Below are 8,443 nucleotides of genomic sequence, written 5' to 3'. Positions count from 1 at the left end.
GTTGTCTCTTCATGTTACTTTCAGATTAGTTGACGTACCAGTCCCAATACAGGACCGAGTCAGTTGCATCCAAAAAGCCTTTAGTCCCTATGACACCATGTGATTAGGAGGATCTAGACTTTCCAGCATTATCCGAACTCAAATTTTAAGTATTGCAGTTAAAGACTTATATACATATTGTTAAATGATTTTGTAAGTGGATAGGAAAAATCTGTGAAAACTGCAGAGAAAAAGCCCCATGCAACCTCCAAATTTCGTTGTTTTAAAGACTGCATTGCATTTCTAATGCAGATAGCTGTGTCTTATTTTCAGGAAATTATGGATGAAGATGAAAGAAAACATGTGGCTGCTACTCTGAAAGCTGCTGAATTTTCTTCTCAGGTACCTGTGTGTGTTAAGCCTACATGGTTAATCCCTGTGGCTTATTTGACCAGTTAGGGGGGGCGAAAAAAGTGGGTCACAGAACTTGAGCACTGGAGACAATTCGATCCCTTCACCAGACGCAAATGTGCTAATTTTGAGAACCGCAGAATGATCAGAAGCTTTTGTTGTTCATCATTCCCGACAGCCGGGCTACCCGATGTGCTCGGAAGGCTCCTACACGCCCACCTACAGGCCAGCAGCCTCTGCTCTCAGCAGTGAGCCGCGCTGGGGCCGAGCGTGTGCACCGCCACCTGCACCTGCAGGACCCGGCTCCCGGGGAAGGGCTGCCACCGCGGCTCGGATGGAGTGCTCTTTCCCCAATACGTCACCGCGCTCCGCTCTGCACCCTGCAGCTGGAGCACCGCCCGGGATGGCGGGGACACACACGGGGGGCGCCGAGGCCCCCCCACCCCCCCACTCGGGGTTGGGACCAGTGAGGGGGCTCCGGGAACCCCCTCCCGGGGTGCCTTCCCCCGGTGCCCGACCCTCGCCCCGCTGCTGCGGCACGGAGCGATGTATCCCGCAGCAGCCACGGCGCCCGCCCCGCCCGGAGCAGCGCCTGTCCGGGCGCCGTGCGAGGCTCGCACCGAGCGGACCACCCTCCTCTCCCGGCTCCCGAGGGAGCCGCGGCGTCGCGCCCACCTCCTCCCCATGACAAGCCCCACCCTCCCCAGGAAAAGGGGATGACATCATCCCTCTCCAGCCGCCCGCCCCGCCGCTCCCCCGGCCCGCCCGCCACCCCAGCGGGGATGGGGGGGGTCACACCCGCACCCCCACGGCGGAGCCGCGCCCTCAGGGGGCTCGTAGGGGGCTCGTAGGGGGCTCCCGGCCGCGCCGCCCGGCCGCGCCCCTGCCCCCCGCCCCGCTACGTCACCGCTCCCGCCGCCCCCTCCCCGCCGGTGCTGGCGGGGCAGCGTCCCCCGAGGGGGGCGCCGGGGCCGGGCAGCGGCTTCGCGGCGGCTTCAGCCCGCGCAGGGCGCCGGCGCGGGGCGCTGGCGCCGGCGCGGTGCGGCGGGCGCGGCTGCGCATCGCGTTGGGGCGGGCGCGGCGGGGCGGGCGGGCGGCGGGGCAGCCCCTGCGCTGACACCTGCAGCATGTGCCAGGAGCTGCAGCGGCAGCGGCCGCCTCCGCCTCTGCCTCTGCGCGGCGCGGCCGCCCCGCTCCGGCGCCGTGCGCGGCGCCGCCGGAGCAGGAGCAGGAGCGACTCCCGCTCCTCCCGGCGCGTCCCTCCTCCTCCTCCTCCTGCCTGGCACCGCGTGCCGGCGGCGGGTGCACGGTGACCTTACGGAGCGTGCATTACCTCACAGGTAAATATCAGCTGATCCGCCCCGGCGGCGGCGGCGGGAGCGCACGGAGCCTTCCCGAGGTAGTGATGCTGGCCGGGGCAGCGGGTGCGCGGTGCCGGGCGGGGGGCGCAGCCGCCTGTTGCCGTGCACCTGAGCGGGGCGGGGGGCCCGGGGGTTCCCCGGCAGCGCAGGTGGGGGCCGGCCTCGGGAGGGTGGGGGAGGTGTGTGTGGGGGCTGCCCCTCCACCTCTCCCACCTTCCCGGGGCCGCCCCCCGTGGGGCCGCACGGCGCTCCCGCCTGCCCTCGGGCGCTGCTGAGGCGCTCCCGGTGTGTGAGTGTGCACAGGCATGCGGCACGGCCGGGCTGGCTCCCAGCCGCCCACCCAGCCGCTCCGTGCAGCAGGTCCTGGGGTCCCTGGAGACCCCCCGGGGACCCGGCAGGCTGTCCCTGCCCGGCTGCTGTCGCCTCTTGCAGCCGGCTGGGGTAAAAGTGACGAAAGGACGGCTCCCCGCAACGCAGCAGCCGCTGCCTTTTACCTGTGCGTTCGGCGGCTCGCTGGCAAACTTTGGTGTTGGGCGGTGAGAATCTCGGTCATTGCAGCCACACTGGCTTGTACTACTCTCCCATGCTGAAGACCAGCTACCACCTAAAATGAAATACTGCTGGCGGCCGCTAAATCCGGTATTTACTCACTGGATCCACTTCCCAGCATAGGTGATACTTCAGGTAGTATTTTAAACGTTGGTGGGAAACAGCGTTGCCTGGTAATCCTCGATAGATGCTGGTGATACAGGAGATGTTAAAAGGAGAGGTTCACCAAGTGAGAAGCAGCATCACAAATTTGGCTCTTAGGCGTTCGATATATTGTGCTGTGCTCAAAGTTTTGTAACTTACTGTTGAGTTCTGAATGCTGTACCTCTGCTCCTCCCCTTGTTTTTGGGATGTGGAAGTAATTTAATAATGGGGGTAAAGGCATGGATTCTGTGGTTTAACACAGTCATTAGCTATGGAGCTGGTTTTGTAGCTTTTACCTAGATACCAGGTGGTCTCTCACAACTGTGAATTTGCACACAACTGGACTAATAAAATGATGGCAACTAGAGAGTAGTGAGTGCTAAATTTTTAAGTCATCCTGGTTTCTGGGTGTCAAAGGGTAAGTGAACATGAGATAAAAGCCAATTCCCTGTCTATTTTAAGTGCATGTCTTTATATTGCTCTTCAAAAGAGAATGATCCTACTGACACATTTTTGAGTTTTACCATCCTGTTGCAGTCACCAGTCAAGGTCCTGTATTTATTCAAAGTCCATAGTGATTGCAGTAGACGTTTTTGTGCTTTTATGTGAATTTTCACATAAATTTGAATTTTGTGGTTTTATGTGAATTTTCACAATTTGCCTTTTTTCACAAGGCAATGTTAAAATTCAAAGAACAGAATGCCTAAGAATAAATCTTTCCTTCTTATAGCAAGTCACACATAAAATTCCAGCTCCTGGTGTGACCTCTCAGTAGAATATCACTGTAGTCAGAATGAGGTACTGTAGTCTTGCAGTGGTGGTACTAAATAGGAAATTACATATGTGTGCACACTGTGATCACAAGAAAATAGATATTTTATGCATGTAATGCTTAGTATATGTGGCTCCCCAATGGTGTGGAATCATTTCCATGAACAGTTTTTGGTGTGTTAGTGATTGTGTGTACCAGTGCCCCTGGATGGCTAAACTGTGCAGGCTAAACTATAGTAGATTCAGCTCTCTCTGGGGAGTACCTCAGGACCCAATCCTGAAAACAAACATGTGGCTTTGATCTCTATGTGCCAGGGTAACTCACCAGTCCTGAAAAAAACACAAACAAACAAACAAACAAAAAAAAACACAAACAGGAAAAAAGCACAGGAGACATTATGGTAAGCTGCTGGATAGCAATCCATTAAGATTTAGAGCAAGGTGTAGGATGAATTGTTTTGGTTTGTTTGGCTTTTGAAGGTTTAGTCCTTTATTAGTGATTCCCTTGATTTCTACAGTTGTACGCTGTCAGAGACTGTAGAATAGATTGTCTCCTCTTGTCCATTTTGCCCAGTGTAAGTCCATTCAGAATTGTCTGTAAGGGTCAGCATTGATCTGTCTAACTTCCATGCCAGGCAAATAATCAGATATAATTGCACTGAAATCAATGAATATATACTGACATGAAGCTGTGAGAAGAAAATCGGCCTCATGGTGTTTTATATTTGTATAGCCGAAAGCCAAAAATAGCTGTCATAAACACAGCGTGTCCTTTTGAAAAAAACAGTCAATGCCTATCTTACAGTTGTCCAGAAAATTTCTTCTGTTTCAGCAGCTTTGGGTTAGGAAAGTGAAGGCAGCAGTCTTGGAATGAGAACTGTTCCAGAGAAACTTTTTGTTCCAGTGACTAATCTCCTTCTCTTTAATTCCACTGTTAATCTTAGCGAGCACATATCGAGATTGCTAACATTTGGCAATGGACCGCTTTCTTAAACAGGGCTCCTTAAGTGTGTTGCCAGGTGTAAGAGGTTTAATTCAATTGACTGTGTTTTAAACTTCTGCTCTTGACATTAATTATATATATTCCTATCTCTAGGCATAACAGCAAACTGTAAGTAGTATGGAATGTTACATTCCAATTAGTTTTGTGGTGCAAACGGGGATTATAGTTGATGGGTAAGTCTGACATGTACTGCATGACTTGTCATGTTTTTCCTGGAGAGAGGGGAGTCTTGGGTCTGAGTCACCATGGAAGAACATGGAGCCCCGTAGGCACAAAACTGGTGCAGTGGAGTGATGAGTCAGATGTCTTATCTTTGAAGTTGGTATTATGTGGTATTCATGCATGGGATGCACTGCGTTAGTTGTGCACCTAGGCAAGTAACTAACGGGCAAAAATCTCAGTCAGTCCTCCAACTCACCTTTCCCTTGCAGAGTTGGTCCTGCTTCTATTGAAATGAAAGGCTGCTGGTTAGGATCATGTAGGAAATAACGGTTTATTAACTTGTCGAGAAAATCCAGTCTGCTGGGGACGTACCCATTCATTTCTTACATTGTTTCAAGTCCGGTGGTAACATGGCCTAATACTTAAATTTTCACTTTTTGCATTCTGGATTTGAACATGCTTTTTCAGACTTCTGAAACTGGATAAAGAGTAGAGAACTAAGACTGGTGCTGCATCTTCATAGGCTCTGGTATTTGTTTATGTTAAATGAGTTTCATGAGCATTGCTGTAGAATGACAGTATTGTTTCTGTTTCCAGAGGAAGCTGATGTTATTGCTAAGCTAATGAAAATAATTGAAATGTCTTAGAAGTGTTAGCCTCAGAAATATGTTAAACAGTGAGAGTGAAGACTGCTCACTCAGCTGTTTTCAGAAACAAAACAAAGCCTTACATCAGAGGTGTCTTTACTTAGACACTTACTGTGGACTTCCTTGAATAGCAATCATTAATAACACCATCTTCGCAAGCTAATGGAGCGTGAAGGTTCCTTGATTTATAATCATTTGGGAGCAGATGCTCGAAATTCTGTCCACTTGCAGGAACAGCACAAGAATGACACTTTTACTGAAAATGGTCGGGGGGTGGGGGGGGAGGAGGAAGAGCAGCAGGGAAATTATGTGTGGGACAGTTGGAACGGCCTGGAAGAGCGTGATGCAATGTCTCCCTCTCCTACATGATTACAAAAGCTGCTAGAGGGACTGTGTTTGGAAAAAATTACATGACCTTTTTATTTGAAAATTGTAGCAGAACATTATTGATCTGTATGTTTTTAATCTCTTGTGTGCAACCAGTCACCATTTGTGATCGCCACGGATGTCAGCAACTGGTTTCGGAGTAGAGGGTGTGTGTGTTCATGGTCTTGCAAAAAATGCTTCTACCTTCTCACATTGCCTTAAATTGTGAAACTGTTACAATGAAGACATTGAAAACCATGCAGGAAAGCTGTGCCAATTTAGGTCTAAATCATACAAATTCCAATTAAAGCATAAGTGCCTCATCTAAGTGAGATATACCTGTTGTATTCTCTGGATGCGTAGATACCTATAGTGTCTCTTTTGGAGAAATCAGTGCAGGGACGGTTTAGCAATCTTGGCAACAGATAAAATGCCACGTCACTTGTGAGAACTTGGAAATTTCAGTGGTTTTTGTGTCCTGGTGTAGAGATCAACAAACCTGAGACTAGTTGCACAGGTGCTATTGATGACTTTGGTAGAGCCAGGGTTTTGCCCTGCTACTTAAAAACATCCATGACTGAAATTATGGGGCTAAATCTTTCCCTCATTTATCATGACATAAACACAGTCTTAGTGTCTTTTCTTCCTCCTACTGAAGAGAGAAGGAGATCGCAACTGTACTACTTACGTATGGCATATCCGCAACTGCTGTTGGGGAATATAATCATTTTATATAGTTCTTCTACTATAAAATGTGTGACATCATCTCTTCCTGGAACCTCTATATTTATAATGATTATGTGAGAAGTACCGCTGTCAGCTCACATGCCTGTGCATATGTCACAAGCACCCAGAGGGAAATCCTGAGCTGTACCTTTTATTGTACAGAGACTGCATTTGTATAGGGATGCTCTCTCTGTATAAACAGAACAGCCGGTAAAGGGAAGTACAGAGATTTCTATAATTGTTCAAAAGAGATTACAATTGAACAGAATTTCATCCTATAATGTACAAAGTACAAAAATAAAGGCTCTTTTCAGTTAAATCTTCTACCAGATTGATGTCAAGAAGAAATGCAATATCTCAAATGGTTTGGCCTTTTTTAATCTTCTTAGCTGGAAGAGATGTTAGAAGAGCCATTCCAAATTGAAGTAGAAGAGACATGTGGAATTTCCTGATGTGGTGGTCTGGATGTCTCTGCTTATTTTGCTTAAAATGAAATTCAGACTTCAGAAGCACACTTGATTTTCTTTTTTCTTGGTGCTGACAATCTGTGCCTTGGCTTAGTTGTTTAAAGAGGTAACAGCAATTAAAATGTTGTGTGACAGCAATGTCTATAAACTGGTTTGTGATGTAAGAATCATAATGTAAGATTTTTATGACATGATTAAAATTAGGAAGGGGAAGGAAATCTTTCCACATTGTCTGCAGCTTTTCTAAAAAAGTTCAGCCAGAACTTGCTCCTGAACTCCTTGCAGGTGTGAGTGTAGGGTTGTTTAACTGGTAAAATTCCTCCATAGTGACGTTTGACCATGTTGGTTTAAGTAAAAGCGTGATAGAATTTTGCCCTTGGGCCTTCCTGAGGAGCTGCTGGTTTAGTGCCAGAATTTGCATGTCATACTTATGGGTGAATAGACCCATTGAACAGTGAGACCACTCTAAACAGTTCATCCTGGCTTGTGCAGGAAGTCGGAACTGTGTTTGCATCATGCTTGACACCAGGGAGAATGGGGGAGCTGACTCCATCTGTGAGGAAGAGCCACATCGAGTGCTAACCTCCTAATGACCCGGTCCACAGGTGACTGGAGGAAAGGAAAAGCAGAAGATAAAGCACAGTTTCTGGAATGTAATTATTGCCATTGGAAGATTAAACTCCCTAAGCAAATCATGACCCACCTCTCTCTTCACATAGTGCAAGTAGAAAAGTAAAGGTCAGTTTTAATCGGAAATGTGAGAGGGAGCAGTTGTGCACAAGATGTTAGGATGATCTTCCTGGAAAGATCTGTGCTGAATCGAAGATCTGACACATGTTATTCTGATCTTGACTCCTGGTTCCTGGGCAACCACAGTTGCTCACCAAGTGTACGTACGCGTGGAAGGAGCTGCCTTTCTTAGGCCATTTGTATATGCCCTTATGCCTCGTAGAATTGCCCTGTATAGTGGCTGTTTACATCTATTGAGTTGTCTCACAATTGCCCTGTTGTACTTGATTGGTGCCAAAGTCAGAGTTAAATGATGGTTGGCCTGTGCTCAGCCGCAGCAGCATTGTCCACTATAATCACCTCCGCAAAGTAGGTCTGGATCACAGTCTGAAGTACCAGTCAGCTCTCCTCTTTTCTTTCCTCTTTGAAATCCTCTTTGCTTTGGTGTGCGTGTCAATGAGCGTGCTCGTGTGGTGCGCCACACAAACTGGAGCTGCGCTGGGAGGCTTTTGCCTCCCTGGAGAGAGAAGGGCTCTTGGCTGCCCACCAAAGCCCATCACGGCTTGACAGTTACGCTTTAGTGGAACGGACCGACCAACTTCTCGGTGGGCAGAGCGCCAGCCTAACAGATGGGCCTGAATGTGGGCAGCCAGCAAAGCACATACATATGTGTAGATGCCGATAATTGTATGTACGACCGTAATAAATAGGGATCTTGGCAATTTGAAAAAAGTTGCCAAAGCGAAAGGCTGAGTACCAGAGTGAAGAGCCCAAAGAGAGGCTTCTTTTGAGGAAGGGGCACGTCAGAGAGCTCAGAGGAAGGATCTGTGCTCTCCTTGTTGCTCTCTGCCTGCAGTTTTGCAGATTATATAATAAACAAAGGAGGCTATTTAGTCTTTTGAATCCAGGCACTCTTGTTACTACAACTGGGAATGTGGAAAATGACACTTTGCTGCAGTGAATCCCCTTACAAACCACTTGAAGCTTGCTACCAGCTCAGATTCTACCAACACAGCTATTAGTACAGCCTGAGATCAGTGAAAATTTGTGCATGCCAGGCTTTTTGTTTTGGATTGCATTGTAAAGTATGAAATACTGCAATGAGCAAGAGTTGTGTGAAAATCAGTT

The 8,443-nt window shown here is 48.5% G+C and overlaps 1 protein-coding gene across 1 annotated transcript in view; it reads left to right on the top strand.

The window, feature by feature from the left end:
* Positions 1-1,595: 1,595 nt before the first annotated feature.
* The window catches only part of DTNA (dystrobrevin alpha), a 227,255-nt gene continuing 220,407 nt past the window's right edge, over positions 1,596-8,443 (top strand). Inside the window, exon 1 of the mRNA XM_027890222.1 lies at positions 1,596-1,730. The gene's annotated coding sequence lies outside the window, so the exon portion shown is untranslated. The remainder of the gene's footprint in view (positions 1,731-8,443) is intronic.

Source organism: Empidonax traillii, unplaced genomic scaffold (assembly GCF_003031625.1).
Source record: "Empidonax traillii isolate 1590-97213 ecotype Southwest subspecies unplaced genomic scaffold, ASM303162v1 scaffold281:size1424471, whole genome shotgun sequence".
NCBI lineage: Eukaryota > Metazoa > Chordata > Aves > Passeriformes > Tyrannidae > Empidonax > Empidonax traillii.
The sequence above is the reverse complement of the archived record's forward strand: the minus strand, read 5'-3'. Positions and strand labels throughout refer to the sequence as shown.